The sequence below is a fragment of the Mixophyes fleayi genome, chromosome 1 (assembly GCF_038048845.1).
Source record: "Mixophyes fleayi isolate aMixFle1 chromosome 1, aMixFle1.hap1, whole genome shotgun sequence".
NCBI lineage: Eukaryota > Metazoa > Chordata > Amphibia > Anura > Limnodynastidae > Mixophyes > Mixophyes fleayi.
Window position 1 is genome coordinate 84989727 of NC_134402.1, and position 20000 is coordinate 85009726.

The window sequence follows — 20000 nt, forward strand, 5'->3', positions numbered from 1 at the left end:
AGATGTGAATGAAGATAAGTGTGAAATCCCCTTGTAATGGTAGGTCAGTAGTAGAATACATGTAGAACATAAACTGCACATGCAATTATGGTTCAATGGACAAAAGAAAATATTCCAGCTAATACAATAGAGAGATGTTAGTGTATAAACACAGCTGATTCACCCGTAAGAATAAAAATGTGCACTAGTAAGTCAGCAGTAAATGCCTTCTGGGGGTATAGCTCAGTGGTAGAGCATTCGACTGCAGATCGAGAGGTCCCTGATTCAAATCCAGGTGCCCCCTGTCTCCCCTTTTAGTTGTATAAGGATATTCAATTATGTGTTACAATTTCAGCTATATAGGCAACTCAAAGAAAAGTACAAAATACAAGTACTTATACGTTGTAATGTTCATTCCTGATAGTACAGTGTCTATGGCAGGTTTAAATGCTTAATAAGTTTATTTCTTAACTTCATGCCAAGAAGTGAGATTTGCAGGTGTACCTCCAATAAGAATCAGTGGCTCTTTTCATGAAGTTGTGATCAGTCGTAACATTATTCTTGGTTGTTTAATATAGTAAAATAGGAAAAGAGAAGGGAAGTTACCCATAATTATTATTGTTATTATTAACTTTTAAGTATAAATATTATAGATTTTGAGGCTGAATTTATATGTCAGGTACAATGTCTCACTCAGAAGCAAATTACTTTTAAAGGACTGGACTTGTGAGTATTTTGCTACCATAATGAAACAGAGAGGTGAAAAGTAATATTTAGGAGATGTGAATGAAGATAAGTGTGAAATCCCCTTGTAATGGTAGGTCAGTAGTAGAATACATGTAGAACATATACTGCACATGGAATTATGGTTCAATGGACAAAAGAAAATATTCCAGCTAATACAATAGAGAGATGTTAGTGTATAAACACAGCTGATTCACCCGTAAGAATAAAAATGTGTACTAGTAAGTCAACAGTAAATGCCTTCTGGGGGTATAGCTCAGTGGTAGAGCATTCGACTGCAGATCAAGAGGTCCCTGGTTCCAATCCAGGTGCCCCCTGTCTCCCCTTTTAGTTGTATAAGGATATTCAATTATGTGTTACAATTTCAGCTATATAGGCAACTCAAGGAAAAGTACAAAATACAAGTACTTATACGTTGTAATGTTCATTCCTGATAGTACAGTGTCTATGGCAGGTTTAAATGCTTAATAAGTTTATTTCTTAACTTCATGCCAAGAAGTGAGATTTGCAGGTGTACTTCCAATAAGAATCATTTTGAGGCTGAATTTATATGTCAGGTACAATATCTCTCTCAGAAGCAAATTACTTTTAAAGGACTGGACTTGTGAGTATTTTGCTACCATAATGAAACAGAGAGGTGAAAAGTAATATTTAGGAGATGTGAATGAAGATAAGTGTGAAATCCCCTTGTAATGGTAGGTCAGTAGTAGAATACATGTAGAACATAAACTGCACATGCAATTATGGTTCAATGGACAAAAGAAAATATTCCAGCTAATACAATAGAGAGATGTTAGTGTACAAACACAGCTGATTCACCCGTAAGAATAAAAATGTGCACTAGTAAGTCAGCAGTAAATGCCTTCTGGGGGTATAGCTCAGCGGTAGAGCATTCGACTGCAGATCAAGAGGTCCCTGGTTCAAATCCGGGTGCCCCCTGTCTCCCCTTTTAGTTGTATAAGGATATTCAATTATGTGTTACAATTTCAGCTATATAGGCAACTCAAGGAAAAGTACAAAATACAAGTACTTATACGTTGTAATGTTCATTCCTGATAGTACAGTGTCTATGGCAGGTTTAAATGCTTAATAAGTTTATTTCTTAACTTCATGCCAAGAAGTGAGATTTGCAGGTGTACCTCCAATAAGAATCAGTGTCTCTTTTCATGAAGTTGTGATCAGTCGTAACATTATTCTTGGTTGTTTAATATAGTAAAATAGGAAAAGAGAAGGGAAGTTACCCATAATTATTATTGTTATTATTAACTTTTAAGTATAAATATTATAGATTTTGAGGCTGAATTTATATGTCAGGTACAATGTCTCACTCAGAAGCAAATTACTTTTAAAGGACTGGACTTGTGAGTATTTTGCTACCATAATGAAACAGAGAGGTGAAAAGTAATATTTAGGAGATGTGAATGAAGATAAGTGTGAAATCCCCTTGTAATGGTAGGTCAGTAGTAGAATACATGTAGAACATATACTGCACATGGAATTATGGTTCAATGGACAAAAGAAAATATTCCAGCTAATACAATAGAGAGATGTTAGTGTATAAACACAGCTGATTCACCCGTAAGAATAAAAATGTGTACTAGTAAGTCAACAGTAAATGCCTTCTGGGGGTATAGCTCAGTGGTAGAGCATTCAACTGCAGATCAAGAGGTCCCTGGTTCCAATCCAGGTGCCCCCTGTCTCCCCTTTTAGTTGTATAAGGATATTCAATTATGTGTTACAATTTCAGCTATATAGGCAACTCAAGGAAAAGTACAAAATACAAGTACTTATACGTTGTAATGTTCATTCCTGATAGTACAGTGTCTATGGCAGGTTTAAATGCTTAATAAGTTTATTTCTTAACTTCATGCCAAGAAGTGAGATTTGCAGGTGTACTTCCAATAAGAATCATTTTGAGGCTGAATTTATATGTCAGGTACAATATCTCTCTCAGAAGCAAATTACTTTTAAAGGACTGGACTTGTGAGTATTTTGCTACCATAATGAAACAGAGAGGTGAAAAGTAATATTTAGGAGATGTGAATGAAGATAAGTGTGAAATCCCCTTGTAATGGTAGGTCAGTAGTAGAATACATGTAGAACATAAACTGCACATGCAATTATGGTTCAATGGACAAAAGAAAATATTCCAGCTAATACAATAGAGAGATGTTAGTGTACAAACACAGCTGATTCACCCGTAAGAATAAAAATGTGCACTAGTAAGTCAGCAGTAAATGCCTTCTGGGGGTATAGCTCAGTGGTAGAGCATTCGACTGCAGATCAAGAGGTCCCTGATTCAAATCCAGGTGCCCCCTGTCTCCCCTTTTAGTTGTATAAGGATATTCAATTATGTGTTACAATTTCAGCTATATAGGCAACTCAAAGAAAAGTACAAAATACAAGTACTTATACGTTGTAATGGTTATTCCTGATAGTACAGTGTCTATGGCAGGTTTAAATGCTTAATAAGTTTATTTCTTAACTTCATGCCAAGAAGTGAGATTTGCAGGTGTACCTCCAATAAGAATCAGTGGCTCTTTTCATGAAGTTGTGATCAGTCGTAACATTATTCTTGGTTGTTTAATATAGTAAAATAGGAAAAGAGAAGGGAAGTTACCCATAATTATTATTGTTATTATTAACTTTTAAGTATAAATATTATAGATTTTGAGGCTGAATTTATATGTCAGGTACAATGTCTCACTCAGAAGCAAATTACTTTTAAAGGACTGGACTTGTGAGTATTTTGCTACCATAATGAAACAGAGAGGTGAAAAGTAATATTTAGGAGATGTGAATGAAGATAAGTGTGAAATCCCCTTGTAATGGTAGGTCAGTAGTAGAATACATGTAGAACATATACTGCACATGGAATTATGGTTCAATGGACAAAAGAAAATATTCCAGCTAATACAATAGAGAGATGTTAGTGTATAAACACAGCTGATTCACCCGTAAGAATAAAAATGTGTACTAGTAAGTCAACAGTAAATGCCTTCTGGGGTAGAGCTCAGTGGTAGAGCATTCGACTGCAGATCAAGAGGTCCCTGGTTCCAATCCAGGTGCCCCCTGTCTCCCCTTTTAGTTGTATAAGGATATTCAATTATGTGTTACAATTTCAGCTATATAGGCAACTCAAGGAAAAGTACAAAATACAAGTACTTATACGTTGTAATGTTCATTCCTGATAGTACAGTGTCTATGGCAGGTTTAAATGCTTAATAAGTTTATTTCTTAACTTCATGCCAAGAAGTGAGATTTGCAGGTGTACTTCCAATAAGAATCATTTTGAGGCTGAATTTATATGTCAGGTACAATATCTCTCTCAGAAGCAAATTACTTTTAAAGGACTGGACTTGTGAGTATTTTGCTACCATAATGAAACAGAGAGGTGAAAAGTAATATTTAGGAGATGTGAATGAAGATAAGTGTGAAATCCCCTTGTAATGGTAGGTCAGTAGTAGAATACATGTAGAACATATACTGCACATGGAATTATGGTTCAATGGACAAAAGAAAATATTCCAGCTAATACAATAGAGAGATGTTAGTGTATAAACACAGCTGATTCACCCGTAAGAATAAAAATGTGTACTAGTAAGTCAACAGTAAATGCCTTCTGGGGGTATAGCTCAGTGGTAGAGCATTCGACTGCAGATCAAGAGGTCCCTGGTTCCAATCCAGGTGCCCCCTGTCTCCCCTTTTAGTTGTATAAGGATATTCAATTATGTGTTACAATTTCAGCTATATAGGCAACTCAAGGAAAAGTACAAAATACAAGTACTTATACGTTGTAATGTTCATTCCTGATAGTACAGTGTCTATGGCAGGTTTAAATGCTTAATAAGTTTATTTCTTAACTTCATGCCAAGAAGTGAGATTTGCAGGTGTACTTCCAATAAGAATCATTTTGAGGCTGAATTTATATGTCAGGTACAATATCTCTCTCAGAAGCAAATTACTTTTAAAGGACTGGACTTGTGAGTATTTTGCTACCATAATGAAACAGAGAGGTGAAAAGTAATATTTAGGAGATGTGAATGAAGATAAGTGTGAAATCCCCTTGTAATGGTAGGTCAGTAGTAGAATACATGTAGAACATAAACTGCACATGCAATTATGGTTCAATGGACAAAAGAAAATATTCCAGCTAATACAATAGAGAGATGTTAGTGTACAAACACAGCTGATTCACCCGTAAGAATAAAAATGTGCACTAGTAAGTCAGCAGTAAATGCCTTCTGGGGGTATAGCTCAGTGGTAGAGCATTCGACTGCAGATCGAGAGGTCCCTGATTCAAATCCAGGTGCCCCCTGTCTCCCCTTTTAGTTGTATAAGGATATTCAATTATGTGTTACAATTTCAGCTATATAGGCAACTCAAAGAAAAGTACAAAATACAAGTACTTATACGTTGTAATGTTCATTCCTGATAGTACAGTGTCTATGGCAGGTTTAAATGCTTAATAAGTTTATTTCTTAACTTCATGCCAAGAAGTGAGATTTGCAGGTGTACCTCCAATAAGAATCAGTGGCTCTTTTCATGAAGTTGTGATCAGTCGTAACATTATTCTTGGTTGTTTAATATAGTAAAATAGGAAAAGAGAAGGGAAGTTACCCATAATTATTATTGTTATTATTAACTTTTAAGTATAAATATTATAGATTTTGAGGCTGAATTTATATGTCAGGTACAATGTCTCACTCAGAAGCAAATTACTTTTAAAGGACTGGACTTGTGAGTATTTTGCTACCATAATGAAACAGAGAGGTGAAAAGTAATATTTAGGAGATGTGAATGAAGATAAGTGTGAAATCCCCTTGTAATGGTAGGTCAGTAGTAGAATACATGTAGAACATATACTGCACATGGAATTATGGTTCAATGGACAAAAGAAAATATTCCAGCTAATACAATAGAGAGATGTTAGTGTATAAACACAGCTGATTCACCCGTAAGAATAAAAATGTGTACTAGTAAGTCAACAGTAAATGCCTTCTGGGGGTATAGCTCAGTGGTAGAGCATTCGACTGCAGATCAAGAGGTCCCTGGTTCCAATCCAGGTGCCCCCTGTCTCCCCTTTTAGTTGTATAAGGATATTCAATTATGTGTTACAATTTCAGCTATATAGGCAACTCAAGGAAAAGTACAAAATACAAGTACTTATACGTTGTAATGTTCATTCCTGATAGTACAGTGTCTATGGCAGGTTTAAATGCTTAATAAGTTTATTTCTTAACTTCATGCCAAGAAGTGAGATTTGCAGGTGTACTTCCAATAAGAATCATTTTGAGGCTGAATTTATATGTCAGGTACAATATCTCTCTCAGAAGCAAATTACTTTTAAAGGACTGGACTTGTGAGTATTTTGCTACCATAATGAAACAGAGAGGTGAAAAGTAATATTTAGGAGATGTGAATGAAGATAAGTGTGAAATCCCCTTGTAATGGTAGGTCAGTAGTAGAATACATGTAGAACATAAACTGCACATGCAATTATGGTTCAATGGACAAAAGAAAATATTCCAGCTAATACAATAGAGAGATGTTAGTGTATAAACACAGCTGATTCACCCGTAAGAATAAAAATGTGCACTAGTAAGTCAGCAGTAAATGCCTTCTGGGGGTATAGCTCAGTGGTAGAGCATTCGACTGCAGATCGAGAGGTCCCTGATTCAAATCCAGGTGCCCCCTGTCTCCCCTTTTAGTTGTATAAGGATATTCAATTATGTGTTACAATTTCAGCTATATAGGCAACTCAAAGAAAAGTACAAAATACAAGTACTTATACGTTGTAATGTTCATTCCTGATAGTACAGTGTCTATGGCAGGTTTAAATGCTTAATAAGTTTATTTCTTAACTTCATGCCAAGAAGTGAGATTTGCAGGTGTACCTCCAATAAGAATCAGTGGCTCTTTTCATGAAGTTGTGATCAGTCGTAACATTATTCTTGGTTGTTTAATATAGTAAAATAGGAAAAGAGAAGGGAAGTTACCCATAATTATTATTGTTATTATTAACTTTTAAGTATAAATATTATAGATTTTGAGGCTGAATTTATATGTCAGGTACAATGTCTCACTCAGAAGCAAATTACTTTTAAAGGACTGGACTTGTGAGTATTTTGCTACCATAATGAAACAGAGAGGTGAAAAGTAATATTTAGGAGATGTGAATGAAGATAAGTGTGAAATCCCCTTGTAATGGTAGGTCAGTAGTAGAATACATATAGAACATATACTGCACATGGAATTATGGTTCAATGGACAAAAGAAAATATTCCAGCTAATACAATAGAGAGATGTTAGTGTATAAACACAGCTGATTCACCCGTAAGAATAAAAATGTGTACTAGTAAGTCAACAGTAAATGCCTTCTGGGGGTATAGCTCAGTGGTAGAGCATTCGACTGCAGATCGAGAGGTCCCTGATTCAAATCCAGGTGCCCCCTGTCTCCCCTTTTAGTTGTATAAGGATATTCAATTATGTGTTACAATTTCAGCTATATAGGCAACTCAAGGAAAAGTACAAAATACAAGTACTTATACGTTGTAATGTTCATTCCTGATAGTACAGTGTCTATGGCAGGTTTAAATGCTTAATAAGTTTATTTCTTAACTTCATGCCAAGAAGTGAGATTTGCAGGTGTACCTCCAATAAGAATCAGTGGCTCTTTTCATGAAGTTGTGATCAGTCGTAACATTATTCTTGGTTGTTTAATATAGTAAAATAGGAAAAGAGAAGGGAAGTTACCCATAATTATTATTGTTATTATTAACTTTTAAGTATAAATATTATAGATTTTGAGGCTGAATTTATATGTCAGGTACAATGTCTCACTCAGAAGCAAATTACTTTTAAAGGACTGGACTTGTGAGTATTTTGCTACCATAATGAAACAGAGAGGTGAAAAGTAATATTTAGGAGATGTGAATGAAGATAAGTGTGAAATCCCCTTGTAATGGTAGGTCAGTAGTAGAATACATGTAGAACATATACTGCACATGGAATTATGGTTCAATGGACAAAAGAAAATATTCCAGCTAATACAATAGAGAGATGTTAGTGTATAAACACAGCTGATTCACCCGTAAGAATAAAAATGTGTACTAGTAAGTCAACAGTAAATGCCTTCTGGGGGTATAGCTCAGTGGTAGAGCATTCGACTGCAGATCAAGAGGTCCCTGGTTCCAATCCAGGTGCCCCCTGTCTCCCCTTTTAGTTGTATAAGGATATTCAATTATGTGTTACAATTTCAGCTATATAGGCAACTCAAGGAAAAGTACAAAATACAAGTACTTATACGTTGTAATGTTCATTCCTGATAGTACAGTGTCTATGGCAGGTTTAAATGCTTAATAAGTTTATTTCTTAACTTCATGCCAAGAAGTGAGATTTGCAGGTGTACTTCCAATAAGAATCATTTTGAGGCTGAATTTATATGTCAGGTACAATATCTCTCTCAGAAGCAAATTACTTTTAAAGGACTGGACTTGTGAGTATTTTGCTACCATAATGAAACAGAGAGGTGAAAAGTAATATTTAGGAGATGTGAATGAAGATAAGTGTGAAATCCCCTTGTAATGGTAGGTCAGTAGTAGAATACATGTAGAACATAAACTGCACATGCAATTATGGTTCAATGGACAAAAGAAAATATTCCAGCTAATACAATAGAGAGATGTTAGTGTACAAACACAGCTGATTCACCCGTAAGAATAAAAATGTGCACTAGTAAGTCAGCAGTAAATGCCTTCTGGGGGTATAGCTCAGTGGTAGAGCATTCGACTGCAGATCAAGAGGTCCCTGATTCAAATCCAGGTGCCCCCTGTCTCCCCTTTTAGTTGTATAAGGATATTCAATTATGTGTTACAATTTCAGCTATATAGGCAACTCAAAGAAAAGTACAAAATACAAGTACTTATACGTTGTAATGTTCATTCCTGATAGTACAGTGTCTATGGCAGGTTTAAATGCTTAATAAGTTTATTTCTTAACTTCATGCCAAGAAGTGAGATTTGCAGGTGTACCTCCAATAAGAATCAGTGGCTCTTTTCATGAAGTTGTGATCAGTCGTAACATTATTCTTGGTTGTTTAATATAGTAAAATAGGAAAAGAGAAGGGAAGTTACCCATAATTATTATTGTTATTATTAACTTTTAAGTATAAATATTATAGATTTTGAGGCTGAATTTATATGTCAGGTACAATGTCTCACTCAGAAGCAAATTACTTTTAAAGGACTGGACTTGTGAGTATTTTGCTACCATAATGAAACAGAGAGGTGAAAAGTAATATTTAGGAGATGTGAATGAAGATAAGTGTGAAATCCCCTTGTAATGGTAGGTCAGTAGTAGAATACATGTAGAACATATACTGCACATGGAATTATGGTTCAATGGACAAAAGAAAATATTCCAGCTAATACAATAGAGAGATGTTAGTGTATAAACACAGCTGATTCACCCGTAAGAATAAAAATGTGTACTAGTAAGTCAACAGTAAATGCCTTCTGGGGGTAGAGCTCAGTGGTAGAGCATTCGACTGCAGATCAAGAGGTCCCTGGTTCCAATCCAGGTGCCCCCTGTCTCCCCTTTTAGTTGTATAAGGATATTCAATTATGTGTTACAATTTCAGCTATATAGGCAACTCAAGGAAAAGTACAAAATACAAGTACTTATACGTTGTAATGTTCATTCCTGATAGTACAGTGTCTATGGCAGGTTTAAATGCTTAATAAGTTTATTTCTTAACTTCATGCCAAGAAGTGAGATTTGCAGGTGTACTTCCAATAAGAATCATTTTGAGGCTGAATTTATATGTCAGGTACAATATCTCTCTCAGAAGCAAATTACTTTTAAAGGACTGGACTTGTGAGTATTTTGCTACCATAATGAAACAGAGAGGTGAAAAGTAATATTTAGGAGATGTGAATGAAGATAAGTGTGAAATCCCCTTGTAATGGTAGGTCAGTAGTAGAATACATGTAGAACATAAACTGCACATGCAATTATGGTTCAATGGACAAAAGAAAATATTCCAGCTAATACAATAGAGAGATGTTAGTGTACAAACACAGCTGATTCACCCGTAAGAATAAAAATGTGCACTAGTAAGTCAGCAGTAAATGCCTTCTGGGGGTATAGCTCAGTGGTAGAGCATTCGACTGCAGATCAAGAGGTCCCTGATTCAAATCCAGGTGCCCCCTGTCTCCCCTTTTAGTTGTATAAGGATATTCAATTATGTGTTACAATTTCAGCTATATAGGCAACTCAAAGAAAAGTACAAAATACAAGTACTTATACGTTGTAATGTTCATTCCTGATAGTACAGTGTCTATGGCAGGTTTAAATGCTTAATAAGTTTATTTCTTAACTTCATGCCAAGAAGTGAGATTTGCAGGTGTACCTCCAATAAGAATCAGTGGCTCTTTTCATGAAGTTGTGATCAGTCGTAACATTATTCTTGGTTGTTTAATATAGTAAAATAGGAAAAGAGAAGGGAAGTTACCCATAATTATTATTGTTATTATTAACTTTTAAGTATAAATATTATAGATTTTGAGGCTGAATTTATATGTCAGGTACAATGTCTCACTCAGAAGCAAATTACTTTTAAAGGACTGGACTTGTGAGTATTTTGCTACCATAATGAAACAGAGAGGTGAAAAGTAATATTTAGGAGATGTGAATGAAGATAAGTGTGAAATCCCCTTGTAATGGTAGGTCAGTAGTAGAATACATGTAGAACATATACTGCACATGCAATTATGGTTCAATGGACAAAAGAAAATATTCCAGCTAATACAATAGAGAGATGTTAGTGTATAAACACAGCTGATTCACCCGTAAGAATAAAAATGTGTACTAGTAAGTCAACAGTAAATGCCTTCTGGGGGTAGAGCTCAGTGGTAGAGCATTCGACTGCAGATCAAGAGGTCCCTGGTTCCAATCCAGGTGCCCCCTGTCTCCCCTTTTAGTTGTATAAGGATATTCAATTATGTGTTACAATTTCAGCTATATAGGCAACTCAAGGAAAAGTACAAAATACAAGTACTTATACGTTGTAATGTTCATTCCTGATAGTACAGTGTCTATGGCAGGTTTAAATGCTTAATAAGTTTATTTCTTAACTTCATGCCAAGAAGTGAGATTTGCAGGTGTACTTCCAATAAGAATCATTTTGAGGCTGAATTTATATGTCAGGTACAATATCTCTCTCAGAAGCAAATTACTTTTAAAGGACTGGACTTGTGAGTATTTTGCTACCATAATGAAACAGAGAGGTGAAAAGTAATATTTAGGAGATGTGAATGAAGATAAGTGTGAAATCCCCTTGTAATGGTAGGTCAGTAGTAGAATACATGTAGAACATAAACTGCACATGCAATTATGGTTCAATGGACAAAAGAAAATATTCCAGCTAATACAATAGAGAGATGTTAGTGTACAAACACAGCTGATTCACCCGTAAGAATAAAAATGTGCACTAGTAAGTCAGCAGTAAATGCCTTCTGGGGGTATAGCTCAGTGGTAGAGCATTCGACTGCAGATCGAGAGGTCCCTGATTCAAATCCAGGTGCCCCCTGTCTCCCCTTTTAGTTGTATAAGGATATTCAATTATGTGTTACAATTTCAGCTATATAGGCAACTCAAAGAAAAGTACAAAATACAAGTACTTATACGTTGTAATGTTCATTCCTGATAGTACAGTGTCTATGGCAGGTTTAAATGCTTAATAAGTTTATTTCTTAACTTCATGCCAAGAAGTGAGATTTGCAGGTGTACCTCCAATAAGAATCAGTGGCTCTTTTCATGAAGTTGTGATCAGTCGTAACATTATTCTTGGTTGTTTAATATAGTAAAATAGGAAAAGAGAAGGGAAGTTACCCATAATTATTATTGTTATTATTAACTTTTAAGTATAAATATTATAGATTTTGAGGCTGAATTTATATGTCAGGTACAATGTCTCACTCAGAAGCAAATTACTTTTAAAGGACTGGACTTGTGAGTATTTTGCTACCATAATGAAACAGAGAGGTGAAAAGTAATATTTAGGAGATGTGAATGAAGATAAGTGTGAAATCCCCTTGTAATGGTAGGTCAGTAGTAGAATACATGTAGAACATATACTGCACATGGAATTATGGTTCAATGGACAAAAGAAAATATTCCAGCTAATACAATAGAGAGATGTTAGTGTATAAACACAGCTGATTCACCCGTAAGAATAAAAATGTGTACTAGTAAGTCAACAGTAAATGCCTTCTGGGGGTATAGCTCAGTGGTAGAGCATTCGACTGCAGATCAAGAGGTCCCTGGTTCCAATCCAGGTGCCCCCTGTCTCCCCTTTTAGTTGTATAAGGATATTCAATTATGTGTTACAATTTCAGCTATATAGGCAACTCAAGGAAAAGTACAAAATACAAGTACTTATACGTTGTAATGTTCATTCCTGATAGTACAGTGTCTATGGCAGGTTTAAATGCTTAATAAGTTTATTTCTTAACTTCATGCCAAGAAGTGAGATTTGCAGGTGTACTTCCAATAAGAATCATTTTGAGGCTGAATTTATATGTCAGGTACAATATCTCTCTCAGAAGCAAATTACTTTTAAAGGACTGGACTTGTGAGTATTTTGCTACCATAATGAAACAGAGAGGTGAAAAGTAATATTTAGGAGATGTGAATGAAGATAAGTGTGAAATCCCCTTGTAATGGTAGGTCAGTAGTAGAATACATGTAGAACATAAACTGCACATGCAATTATGGTTCAATGGACAAAAGAAAATATTCCAGCTAATACAATAGAGAGATGTTAGTGTACAAACACAGCTGATTCACCCGTAAGAATAAAAATGTGCACTAGTAAGTCAGCAGTAAATGCCTTCTGGGGGTATAGCTCAGTGGTAGAGCATTCGACTGCAGATCAAGAGGTCCCTGGCTCAAATCCAGGTGCCCCCTGTCTCCCCTTTTAGTTGTATAAGGATATTCAATTATGTGTTACAATTTCAGCTATATAGGCAACTCAAGGAAAAGTACAAAATACAAGTACTTATACGTTGTAATGTTCATTCCTGATAGTACAGTGTCTATGGCAGGTTTAAATGCTTAATAAGTTTATTTCTTAACTTCATGCCAAGAAGTGAGATTTGCAGGTGTACCTCCAATAAGAATCAGTGGCTCTTTTCATGAAGTTGTGATCAGTCGTAACATTATTCTTGGTTGTTTAATATAGTAAAATAGGAAAAGAGAAGGGAAGTTACCCATAATTATTATTGTTATTATTAGCTTTTAAGTATAAATATTATAGATTTTGAGGCTGAATTTATATGTCAGGTACAATGTCTCACTCAGAAGCAAATTACTTTTAAAGGACTGGACTTGTGAGTATTTTGCTACCATAATGAAACAGAGAGGTGAAAAGTAATATTTAGGAGATGTGAATGAAGATAAGTGTGAAATCCCCTTGTAATGGTAGGTCAGTAGTAGAATACATGTAGAACATATACTGCACATGGAATTATGGTTCAATGGACAAAAGAAAATATTCCAGCTAATACAATAGAGAGATGTTAGTGTATAAACACAGCTGATTCACCCGTAAGAATAAAAATGTGTACTAGTAAGTCAACAGTCAATGCTTTCTGGGGGTATAGCTCAGTGGTAGAGCATTCGACTGCAGATCAAGAGGTCATTGGTTCAAATCCGGGTGCCCCCTCTCTCCCCTTTTAGTTGTACAAAATACAAATACTTATACGTTGTAATGTTCATTCCTGATAGTACAGTGTCTATGGCAGGTTTAAATGCTTAATAAGTTTATTTCTTAACTTCATGCCAAGAAGTGAGATTTGCAGGTGTACCTCCAATAAGAATCAGTGGCTCTTTTCATGAAGTTGTGATCAGTTGTAACATTATTCTTGGTTGTTTAATATAGTAAAATAGGAAAAGAGAAGGGAAGTTACCCATAATTATTATTGTTATTATTAACTTTTAAGTATAAATATTATAGATTTTGAGGCTGAATTTATATGTCAGGTACAATGTCTCACTCAGAAGCAAATTACTTTTAAAGGACTGGACTTGTGAGTATTTTGCTACCATAATGAAACAGAGAGGTGAAAAGTAATATTTAGGAGATGTGAATGAAGATAAGTGTGAAATCCCCTTGTAATGGTAGGTCAGTAGTAGAATACATGTAGAACATGTACTGCACATGCAGTTATGGTTCAATGGACAAAAGAAAATATTCCAGCTAATACAATAGAGAGATGTTAGTGTATAAACACAGCTGATTCACCCGTAAGAATAAAAATGTGTACTAGTAAGTCAACAGTAAATGCCTTCTGGGGGTAGAGCTCAGTGGTAGAGCATTCGACTGCAGATCAAGAGGTCCCTGGTTCCAATCCAGGTGCCCCCTGTCTCCCCTTTTAGTTGTATAAGGATATTCAATTATGTGTTACAATTTCAGCTATATAGGCAACTCAAGGAAAAGTACAAAATACAAGTACTTATACGTTGTAATGTTCATTCCTGATAGTACAGTGTCTATGGCAGGTTTAAATACTTAATAAGTTTATTTCTTAACTTCATGCCAAGAAGTGAGATTTGCAGGTGTACTTCCAATAAGAATCATTTTGAGGCTGAATTTATATGTCAGGTACAATATCTCTCTCAGAAGCAAATTACTTTTAAAGGACTGGACTTGTGAGTATTTTGCTACCATAATGAAACAGAGAGGTGAAAAGTAATATTTAGGAGATGTGAATGAAGATGAGTGTGAAATCCCCTTGTAATGGTAGGTCAGTAGTAGAATACATGTAGAACATAAACTGCACATGCAATTATGGTTCAATGGACAAAAGAAAATATTCCAGCTAATACAATAGAGAGATGTTAGTGTACAAACACAGCTGATTCACCCGTAAGAATAAAAATGTGCACTAGTAAGTCAGCAGTAAATGCCTTCTGGGGGTATAGCTCAGTGGTAGAGCATTCGACTGCAGATCAAGAGGTCCCTGATTCAAATCCAGGTGCCCCCTGTCTCCCCTTTTAGTTGTATAAGGATATTCAATTATGTGTTACAATTTCAGCTATATAGGCAACTCAAAGAAAAGTACAAAATACAAGTACTTATACGTTGTAATGTTCATTCCTGATAGTACAGTGTCTATGGCAGGTTTAAATGCTTAATAAGTTTATTTCTTAACTTCATGCCAAGAAGTGAGATTTGCAGGTGTACCTCCAATAAGAATCAGTGGCTCTTTTCATGAAGTTGTGATCAGTCGTAACATTATTCTTGGTTGTTTAATATAGTAAAATAGGAAAAGAGAAGGGAAGTTACCCATAATTATTATTGTTATTATTAACTTTTAAGTATAAATATTATAGATTTTGAGGCTGAATTTATATGTCAGGTACAATGTCTCACTCAGAAGCAAATTACTTTTAAAGGACTGGACTTGTGAGTATTTTGCTACCATAATGAAACAGAGAGGTGAAAAGTAATATTTAGGAGATGTGAATGAAGATAAGTGTGAAATCCCCTTGTAATGGTAGGTCAGTAGTAGAATACATGTAGAACATATACTGCACATGCAATTATGGTTCAATGGACAAAAGAAAATATTCCAGCTAATACAATAGAGAGATGTTAGTGTATAAACACAGCTGATTCACCCGTAAGAATAAAAATGTGTACTAGTAAGTCAACAGTAAATGCCTTCTGGGGGTAGAGCTCAGTGGTAGAGCATTCGACTGCAGATCAAGAGGTCCCTGGTTCCAATCCAGGTGCCCCCTGTCTCCCCTTTTAGTTGTATAAGGATATTCAATTATGTGTTACAATTTCAGCTATATAGGCAACTCAAGGAAAAGTACAAAATACAAGTACTTATACGTTGTAATGTTCATTCCTGATAGTACAGTGTCTATGGCAGGTTTAAATGCTTAATAAGTTTATTTCTTAACTTCATGCCAAGAAGTGAGATTTGCAGGTGTACTTCCAATAAGAATCATTTTGAGGCTGAATTTATATGTCAGGTACAATATCTCTCTCAGAAGCAAATTACTTTTAAAGGACTGGACTTGTGAGTATTTTGCTACCATAATGAAACAGAGAGGTGAAAAGTAATATTTAGGAGATGTGAATGAAGATAAGTGTGAAATCCCCTTGTAATGGTAGGTCAGTAGTAGAATACATGTAGAACATAAACTGCACATGCAATTATGGTTCAATGGACAAAAGAAAATATTCCAGCTAATACAATAGAGAGATGTTAGTGTACAAACACAGCTGATTCACCCGTAAGAATAAAAATGTGCACTAGTAAGTCAGCAGTAAATGCCTTCTGGGGGTATAGCTCAGTGGTAGAGCATTCGACTGCAGATCGAGAGGTCCCTGATTCAAATCCAGGTGCCCCCTGTCTCCCCTTTTAGTTGTATAAGGATATTCAATTATGTGTTACAATTTCAGCTATATAGGCAACTCAAAGAAAAGTACAAAATACAAGTACTTATACGTTGTAATGTTCATTCCTGATAGTACAGTGTCTATGGCAGGTTTAAATGCTTAATAAGTTTATTTCTTAACTTCATGCCAAGAAGTGAGATTTGCAGGTGTACCTCCAATAAGAATCAGTGGCTCTTTTCATGAAGTTGTGATCAGTCGTAACATTATTCTTGGTTGTTTAATATAGTAAAATAGGAAAAGAGAAGGGAAGTTACCCATAATTATTATTGTTATTATTAACTTTTAAGTATAAATATTATAGATTTTGAGGCTGAATTTATATGTCAGGTACAATGTCTCACTCAGAAGCAAATTACTTTTAAAGGACTGGACTTGTGAGTATTTTGCTACCATAATGAAACAGAGAGGTGAAAAGTAATATTTAGGAGATGTGAATGAAGATAAGTGTGAAATCCCCTTGTAATGGTAGGTCAGTAGTAGAATACATGTAGAACATATACTGCACATGGAATTATGGTTCAATGGACAAAAGAAAATATTCCAGCTAATACAATAGAGAGATGTTAGTGTATAAACACAGCTGATTCACCCGTAAGAATAAAAATGTGTACTAGTAAGTCAACAGTAAATGCCTTCTGGGGGTATAGCTCAGTGGTAGAGCATTCGACTGCAGATCAAGAGGTCCCTGGTTCCAATCCAGGTGCCCCCTGTCTCCCCTTTTAGTTGTATAAGGATATTCAATTATGTGTTACAATTTCAGCTATATAGGCAACTCAAGGAAAAGTACAAAATACAAGTACTTATACGTTGTAATGTTCATTCCTGATAGTACAGTGTCTATGGCAGGTTTAAATGCTTAATAAGTTTATTTCTTAACTTCATGCCAAGAAGTGAGATTTGCAGGTGTACTTCCAATAAGAATCATTTTGAGGCTGAATTTATATGTCAGGTACAATATCTCTCTCAGAAGCAAATTACTTTTAAAGGACTGGACTTGTGAGTATTTTGCTACCATAATGAAACAGAGAGGTGAAAAGTAATATTTAGGAGATGTGAATGAAGATAAGTGTGAAATCCCCTTGTAATGGTAGGTCAGTAGTAGAATACATGTAGAACATAAACTGCACATGCAATTATGGTTCAATGGACAAAAGAAAATATTCCAGCTAATACAATAGAGAGATGTTAGTGTACAAACACAGCTGATTCACCCGTAAGAATAAAAATGTGCACTAGTAAGTCAGCAGTAAATGCCTTCTGGGGGTATAGCTCAGTGGTAGAGCATTCGACTGCAGATCAAGAGGTCCCTGGCTCAAATCCAGGTGCCCCCTGTCTCCCCTTTTAGTTGTATAAGGATATTCAATTATGTGTTACAATTTCAGCTATATAGGCAACTCAAGGAAAAGTACAAAATACAAGTACTTATACGTTGTAATGTTCATTCCTGATAGTACAGTGTCTATGGCAGGTTTAAATGCTTAATAAGTTTATTTCTTAACTTCATGCCAAGAAGTGAGATTTGCAGGTGTACCTCCAATAAGAATCAGTGGCTCTTTTCATGAAGTTGTGATCAGTCGTAACATTATTCTTGGTTGTTTAATATAGTAAAATAGGAAAAGAGAAGGGAAGTTACCCATAATTATTATTGTTATTATTAGCTTTTAAGTATAAATATTATAGATTTTGAGGCTGAATTTATATGTCAGGTACAATGTCTCACTCAGAAGCAAATTACTTTTAAAGGACTGGACTTGTGAGTATTTTGCTACCATAATGAAACAGAGAGGTGAAAAGTAATATTTAGGAGATGTGAATGAAGATAAGTGTGAAATCCCCTTGTAATGGTAGGTCAGTAGTAGAATACATGTAGAACATATACTGCACATGGAATTATGGTTCAATGGACAAAAGAAAATATTCCAGCTAATACAATAGAGAGATGTTAGTGTATAAACACAGCTGATTCACCCGTAAGAATAAAAATGTGTACTAGTAAGTCAACAGTCAATGCTTTCTGGGGGTATAGCTCAGTGGTAGAGCATTCGACTGCAGATCAAGAGGTCATTGGTTCAAATCCGGGTGCCCCCTCTCTCCCCTTTTAGTTGTACAAAATACAAATACTTATACGTTGTAATGTTCATTCCTGATAGTACAGTGTCTATGGCAGGTTTAAATGCTTAATAAGTTTATTTCTTAACTTCATGCCAAGAAGTGAGATTTGCAGGTGTACCTCCAATAAGAATCAGTGGCTCTTTTCATGAAGTTGTGATCAGTTGTAACATTATTCTTGGTTGTTTAATATAGTAAAATAGGAAAAGAGAAGGGAAGTTACCCATAATTATTATTGTTATTATTAACTTTTAAGTATAAATATTATAGATTTTGAGGCTGAATTTATATGTCAGGTACAATGTCTCACTCAGAAGCAAATTACTTTTAAAGGACTGGACTTGTGAGTATTTTGCTACCATAATGAAACAGAGAGGTGAAAAGTAATATTTAGGAGATGTGAATGAAGATAAGTGTGAAATCCCCTTGTAATGGTAGGTCAGTAGTAGAATACATGTAGAACATGTACTGCACATGCAGTTATGGTTCAATGGACAAAAGAAAATATTCCAGCTAATACAATAGAGAGATGTTAGTGTACAAACACAGCTGATTCACCCGTAAGAATAAAAATGTGCACTAGTAAGTCAGCTGTAAATGCCTTCTGGGGGTATAGCTCAGTGGTAGAGCATTCGACTGCAGATCAAGAGGTCCCTGGTTCCAATCCGGGTGCCCCCTGTCTCCCCTTTTAGTTGTATAAGGATATTCAATTATGTGTTACAATTTCAGCTATATAGGCAACTCAAGGAAAAGTACAAAATACAAGTACTTATACGTTGTAATGTTCATTCCTGATAGTACAGTGTCTATGGCAGGTTTAAATGCTTAATAAGTTTATTTCTTAACTTCATGCCAAGAAGTGAGATTTGCAGGTGTACTTCCAATAAGAATCATTTTGAGGCTGAATTTATATGTCAGGTACAATATCTCTCTCAGAAGCAAATTACTTTTAAAGGACTGGACTTGTGAGTATTTTGCTACCATAATGAAACAGAGAGGTGAAAAGTAATATTTAGGAGATGTGAATGAAGATAAGTGTGAAATCCCCTTGTAATGGTAGGTCAGTAGTAGAATACATGTAGAACATGTACTGCACATGCAATTATGGTTCAATGGACAAAAGAAAATATTCCAGCTAATACAATAGAGAGATGTTAGTGTACAAACACAGCTGATTCACCCGTAAGAATAAAAATGTGTACTAGTAAGTCAGCAGTAAATGCCTTCTGGGGGTATAGCTCAGTGGTAGAGCATTCGACTGCAGATCAAGAGGTCCCTGGTTCCAATCCGGGTGCCCCCTGTCTCCCCTTTTAGTTGTATAAGGATATTCAATTATGTGTTACAATTTCAGCTATATAGGCAACTCAATTAAAAGTACAAAATACAAGTACTTATACGTTGTAATGTTCATTCCTGATAGTACAGTGTCTATGGCAGGTTTAAATGCTTAATAAGTTTATTTCTTAACTTCATGCCAAGAAGTGAGATTTGCAGGTGTACTTCCAATAAGAATCATTTTGAGGCTGAATTTATATGTCAGGTACAATATCTCTCTCAGAAGCAAATTACTTTTAAAGGACTGGACTTGTGAGTATTTTGCTACCATAATGAAACAGAGAGGTGAAAAGTAATATTTAGGAGATGTGAATGAAGATAAGTGTGAAATCCCCTTGTAATGGTAGGTCAGTAGTAG

At 35.3% G+C, this 20000-nt stretch overlaps 7 non-coding genes across 7 annotated transcripts; all 7 read left to right on the forward strand.

Moving 5' to 3' along the window:
* Positions 1-211: 211 nt before the first annotated feature.
* TRNAC-GCA (transfer RNA cysteine (anticodon GCA)) lies at positions 212-283 on the forward strand. The gene has a single exon. It is a non-coding gene; the product is annotated as a tRNA-Cys (tRNA).
* Positions 284-1590: 1307 nt separating this feature from the next.
* Positions 1591-1662, forward strand: TRNAC-GCA (transfer RNA cysteine (anticodon GCA)). The gene has a single exon. It is a non-coding gene; the product is annotated as a tRNA-Cys (tRNA).
* A 3307-nt stretch (positions 1663-4969) lies between these two features.
* Positions 4970-5041, forward strand: TRNAC-GCA (transfer RNA cysteine (anticodon GCA)). Its single transcript has one exon. It is a non-coding gene; the product is annotated as a tRNA-Cys (tRNA).
* Positions 5042-6348: 1307 nt separating this feature from the next.
* Positions 6349-6420, forward strand: TRNAC-GCA (transfer RNA cysteine (anticodon GCA)). Its single transcript has one exon. It is a non-coding gene; the product is annotated as a tRNA-Cys (tRNA).
* Positions 6421-7105: 685 nt separating this feature from the next.
* TRNAC-GCA (transfer RNA cysteine (anticodon GCA)) lies at positions 7106-7177 on the forward strand. The gene has a single exon. It is a non-coding gene; the product is annotated as a tRNA-Cys (tRNA).
* Positions 7178-11242: 4065 nt separating this feature from the next.
* Positions 11243-11314, forward strand: TRNAC-GCA (transfer RNA cysteine (anticodon GCA)). The gene has a single exon. It is a non-coding gene; the product is annotated as a tRNA-Cys (tRNA).
* Positions 11315-16078: 4764 nt separating this feature from the next.
* Positions 16079-16150, forward strand: TRNAC-GCA (transfer RNA cysteine (anticodon GCA)). Its single transcript has one exon. It is a non-coding gene; the product is annotated as a tRNA-Cys (tRNA).
* The last annotated feature ends 3850 nt before the right edge of the window (positions 16151-20000 follow it).